We start from the raw sequence: 6227 nt of genomic DNA, 5'->3' as shown, positions 1-6227 counted from the left end.
TTTTTTTTTTTTTTTTTGGTCTTTAATTCAAACCAAGGCCTTTTTGTATTCTGATGGGCAACTTTTAGAAAGGATGGCCTATGTAAATCATAATTATGGTTCCAAATTGGAAAGCAAACCCTGGAAAACAAAGGATTGAAAATAAAGTATCAATTCTTATTTCTTCCTACCTTTAACTGGAAGAAAGAAATATCCTGTTATACTTTGAATTTGTTTCTAACCCTGAGAGGCACATATAATATTGAAAATCCTTTAAAAAATGTTTTATTGAAAGTTACCTGAAACTTTCATAACTTCCAGGAACATTTTAGGCTTTGATTAATGCTAGATGAGAGTAGAGATTCAGGTCCAAGAAAAAAAATTATGTGCCCCTTGTAACAGTTTCAGGATTATTGGTAGGTCAAATCCTTTTAAAACTTGACACAGTTCTTTACTTCTTAGGCACACTTGCCTCTCAGGAACACTAGAACATAAGTCAGCCCTCAACTACACAAACATAAAATAGTCAATATAGGGTTAACTCACAGTCCTAGGGCCTTTTCTTCAATCCTGAGAAGGTGATTCCATTTCCTTGCTACTCTCTCAGCACTAGCATCTTCCTTCTCTCCCTCTGGTATGAGTTTCCTGGTGTGATGCTGCTGGTTCCAGCTTTACAGCCCCTGGATCTTTTCTCAGACCCTGTGAGGTAGCCTGGTTCAGTTCTGCCACCTCTAGCCCAACTCCTCTCACAGACCTATCTTGCTGGCTCTCTCTCTCCCTGCCTTTCTACCCTGGGAGCCTTTTAGGTTCCTGTGGACCCGCTAATTATCCTCTGCAGCTGGTCCAGTCCTTCTAGGCAGTGCCTACTGCTTGTATCTGGGCTGTAATCCTTGAAAGCCTGCAGAGTACTACATCTGCAGTCTTCTGCAAACCTCTGTGAGCCAGCCTGCTACGCTCCTTTTTTCACCCCATACAGTCTCCTGATTCATGCTTCCAACTCAGAAATGCCTTAAAAACTTCCCCAAATCAGTTTTACCAACTGTATATGGAATGTCAATTTGATTTAATTTCAATAGTCTAAATCAATTTGATTTTGTATTCCTTAAGCGATTCCCTGTGGCTATGACTGTAAAAAATTCAAGCAGTTTTCTGAATGTATGGTGAGTTGTCTCTTGAGATAAAAACTGATTATTAATAAAGGTTAGAAAAATTGAACATGACTTTCAGCCACCCCAGTAAAGCAGGTTTGTGCTAAATGACAAGTGACATTAAAAACCCATGAGAAGCAGGTCTCCGTCAGGCTCAAGGGACTTAATTGGTTCTGGGGAAAGAAAATGTCACCTTTACAGGCAGTTAATTTTGTTCCTACCCAAGAACAAATTCATGGAGATAAGAAGCATTCCTCCAAGTAAGGCCTTTTAAGACAAGGGAAACAAACTAAGCAAAGCCTTTAAATGCTTCTTTTTCCATTGATATTTTGCTTCTATTTGAGGGTTTCACTAGGAGCTCAACCCTGCATGATGTAAGTGTAAGGTGAGCATACTCAGAATATCAGGATTACATTTATTTTCTAATAGCCTGCAGCTTTTATAAATTTAAACTAAAGGCTTCTTGAGACCTGCCCAGAGTCTTGACAGCCCTTGATAACATTACAGCGAGAACTGTAGGCCAATCCATCAAAGTAGTTAACTGTTTAAAACTGAAGCACCAATTCAACTTTGGGTACATGCTTAACAGTTTCTCTGAAAGAGGTCAGTGTGTTCAGCCCTTGCAAAATTGTAACACAAGTACAAGGCAAGCCTTAGTAACTCTGAGAGTTACAAACTTCTGGTTGAAAAGCATAGCATTACTGTTAAATACCTTGCCCCCTCATTGCAGCCTGTCTCCTTGCAATTACGCTGTCTTACCCTGCAATGTATTTCTGACAGAAGCCTTCAAGTTTTTACGCTTGGAATGCTGTTAGCTGAAATTTCCTTAGATATTATACCTGGAAAGTTTTTTAACAGTGGGGTTTTAAGCCTTTTTATTTATTTATTTAGGAAGAGGACATTAGAGTTCTTTTACCGCAACACAGGCCTAGCATTCCCAGATGCCTATATATTTCCCCTTTTGTAAACTGAAATTACTGCCTTCAGTTATAAATGTCTGGAACTGTAATCCTTCCAAGCACAAACTGGCATCCTTGTCAACTAAAAATGAACTCTCTCTCAACCCTAGTTGTAAAAATTGAGATACATCTGACATAAATAGCTGCTGCTCAAGTGAGGTTGAATCTAAAAATTGTTTCTCCTTAAAGCTGGGTAAATTTTCCAATTCTGTCAGTTTTCCTGAGTTTTGCAATTTGAAATATTATTCTTAAGGTGACTCTTCTTGGAATGATCAAACTATATAGAAATCTCAGCTAGTATTTAAAAGAAAAAAAAAGTTATTTTTGTCACCCAGAGTTGCATAGGAAAGTTTGAAAGGGTGACCTCACTGCACCCTACAGTCTCAAAAACCAAAAGAATAATGAACAATTAATGCCAACCCCTCCCCCCAAAACAAACAAACAAAAAAACAAAAAAAACCCTAACCAAATAAAAAAAAAAATCAGCAAGGAGAAAGGAATAATCATTTTTGAGTGGTGCAGTTAGCAATATTAATTCATTCATTTTTTATGGTCATGAGGAATTATCATAACCTAATTTTTTACATGAAAGTTTCAAGACCACTACAGAACTAAATTGTGCTTAGTTCCCTCAAGGCATGTGTTATTATTTAGTAGCAACATGCTAGTTCCTCCTGAATTAAATTGTGTAGATTTGTTTACATTATTTGGGAAGGAAATCTGGTATATGCCAAGCCTCTATTGCAATAAGTTGACTACCTTCAGATATCACTGGGTGCAACTACACATGCAATAAATGTGATTCAGTAAACTCCATATCACTCTGGATGTTACTGGTCCCAGGCAATATGTTTACACATGTGCCTGGGACTGCAGCATGTTGAGCCAGGTTGGAACAGCCATGGCTGGCAGGGAGCTTGGTGGGAGTCAGCCTGCCTGCCCAGGGCTGCTCCAACCTGGATCAATGTGTTGTACAGGGGCTGGCTAGGGCACAAGAGTTATCCAGTATGGGGCTAACCGCCAGGCAGACCCCACACTGAAGCATCTTCATACCCTAGAGAGCTCCATCAGCATCTACACGTGCATTGCTGCACACTAAAGAATGCCACCCTAAGATGGTATTTGTGTTTACACGTACTAACCTACAGCAGAGTTAATTTCTTATAGCCTAATGGGGCCGTAGATGTAGACCCAGAGACTTCACTGTGAAGCTTATTAGGCAGCTCTGTAGTAAATGTCTCATGTAGATGCACTAAGTGAAATCAACAAATGTTTAGCATGGTTAAGAACTTTCACCTGATCAGGCCCTTAGAAGTTAAAAGGTCATACGTTTGCTTTAAAACAGATATAATTTATTTCACCAGCAGATTTGTTTCTCTCCTTTATTACAGATATTTGTCCTGAAACTGCTTAATAAAGATGAAGAAAATTTATAAACATATTTTAAAAATACACAAGATGTTTACTAGGGAGCTGCCCAATTAGCTGTGCTATAAAACATCACCATCTATATGTGCGGTGCTATTAGGTATGACTAAAGCTATTTTTTTTATTAGTTAAAAATTAGCTCCACCACAAGGTAGTACTTGTAAATATTCTCCTGCTGCAGAGTTCTTTACTCTATAGCAACACACGTGTAGATGTTGATGGGGCTCTCTGGGGCACAAGGTGCTTCAGTGTGGGGGCTGCCAGCTAGCTAGCCCTACATTTGAGCATACTTGTGCACCAGCCAGCCCCTCCACAGCACACTGAGCTGGGCTGGAGCAGCCCTGGGCTTGCAGGCTGACCCCCAGGGCTCTCTGACAGCCGGGGCTACTCCGACCTGGCTCAACATGCTGCGGTCCCTGATGCACATATAAACACAGCTTCCAGAAGCAATAAACTACAGTGCTATATGTGCTCGAGTATATTGCTTCACCTTAGTAGCATATGCAGATGAGTCCACTGTGTCACGCAATTGACAGAGTCAGTATATATTGTTTGTTTAAATTATAACATAATTACGTCGTCCAAGCAGAAAGGACTACTTGCAAGCAACTATTAATGTATCTGTACCATTTCACCCATTTTATCAGGCAAGATTATTACATCAATTTTGTGATACATTTTGGGCAGCACAATTTAATTGCATGTAGATTTATTTCTGCAACACTGAAATGAATGACAGCCTAAGGACCTACCTTCCTGGACTTAGGAATATGAGTAACTTTATATAATAGTAGTAGTCCAATTTCTTTCTGCTGGCATTTTCAGCTTTGCTGATTTAGCAAAGCATTTAATTGTGAGCAAGAACCAGAGGCCAGTGTGACCACCTCATGATTTTATAAAACTTTCAAAATGCATAGTTTTGTTGCAAAAATTGCTGATTTTATCCCCTGGAGGCTAGTCCAATTCACCTCTAGAAGAGAGTCACACTTTCAGGCTGGGTCCAACTCTATTTTATTGCTTGCAAGCAGGCCGACAGAGGAGCTTGTTGCTCAGATCAGTGTCAACCCTAAACAAAGCACGCACGCTGCTTTTATTGAGCTAGCAATTTTTAGTTGGCGTGTTACATTTTGATTGGTCATTACAAAACAAAACCTGGGCAACATGTAAGACATGCGTAGTGGGCCATCCTGTACCATGTGGGTGGAAAGTTACAGAATGCAGGGGTTAACACTAAAACAAGGAACAAAGAAACATAGAGAAAAGTATCTATTTTCACTACAATTTGTTACTAACACCTCAGTTCAGGAGTTTAATGAATCCATAAGCACCTATTTTTTCTAATTCTCAATATTTATGCTTGCGAGAACACTTTAAAACATAACCCTATAAACATTTCAAACATCAAATATTTTTAAAAAATGCATTTTAGTTTGAAAACTGTATAGTTTCAGAATACCCTGAATTTAGTGATACTAACTCATTTATACAGTAAAGCAGATATGTAGAACATAAAATTTCAAGGGAATCCCTTAGAAAACTGAAAGATATTGAGAATTGGGAGGTGGTCCAGAGAGTTTGTTAGATACCAAGGGTTTGCAGATGTTGCCTACTGTTTTACAATAAAGTTGTTGTTGGTTTTTCTCATCCATTGTATGTTTCTGCTTATTGAACCTGGTGGTGATCACTAAAACTTAGGTCAAAGAGGACTGGCTTTTTTGGCAGGTTTGTAACAAGCTAGTCCCACACCTTCCTTGAGTGCCATGTGATTCCTTAACTGATCCGATGCTCTGCTTTCTGTTCACTAACCTATCAGACACTCTGCTAAATGTCTCTTCCCCAACCTGCTGCAAGCCAAACACAGAGGCTGCAATGCCATTTGTGGCACCTGTTCAACAGGTTTGATACCCTCCGACTTAAGCCATACTAAAAAAATGAAATCTTGTGGCCCATTTTATAAAGGATAATGTGCTCATTTTGGGTCTCTGTTATACTTTCCATACTGAAAATGGGTGTATTCATGTTCTTATCTTTGTAGAATCAAGCCTGCTATTATGCAATAAAGTTTCATGCACACTCACCTTCTGCAAAGAATATAGATTAGTCCCAGCTAGGCTTTTACTCAATATACGTATTCAAAAGGAAGCATGTATATGGTATTAAATGAAGAAATTGGTCAGCTTGAGTCTAACAAAGTATGTTAGATTTACTCCCTTTAATTTTTTTTGGCTGTAATACAGGGTGTGTCTACATGTGCAGCTAGTTATGACTAAAGGTACTGTGCATTAAGCTAATGCACAGCAAGAGATTTTTGGCAGGTGCCTACATGTGGAGAGACTTAGCACTAAATCTAGTGCCAAGTCCCTTCAGCCCTGCTGTGTGACCCTGTGGCCACTGAAGGGAGCTCCAGCCTCCAGCCACATGGCTGCCAACATTTGCCAAAATGTCTGCAGGCTTTTATACTCTGCAGCTAGGGGCTGCCACAGAGCAGCCCAGCCCTGGAGCAGGAGAAGCTCCCAGCCAGAAGCCCTAGGGCTGGGCTAAGGCTGGCCCCTAGTGGCTGGGCAGACCCAGCACTAAAGTTAGTGCCAGGTCATGTCTACATGTGCATTACTGCACATTACTGATTGTGACTAAATTTGACACCTGCATTTGCAGGTATCATATTTAGTCACAATTAGCCATTTTTTCTGTGCAGTAAAAAGCACACACTTGT

The sequence above is a fragment of the Gavialis gangeticus genome, unplaced genomic scaffold (genome assembly GCF_001723915.1).
Source record: "Gavialis gangeticus isolate Ggan-Ray unplaced genomic scaffold, GavGan_comp1, whole genome shotgun sequence".
NCBI lineage: Eukaryota > Metazoa > Chordata > Crocodylia > Gavialidae > Gavialis > Gavialis gangeticus.
The sequence above is the reverse complement of the archived record's forward strand: the minus strand, read 5'-3'. Positions refer to the sequence as shown.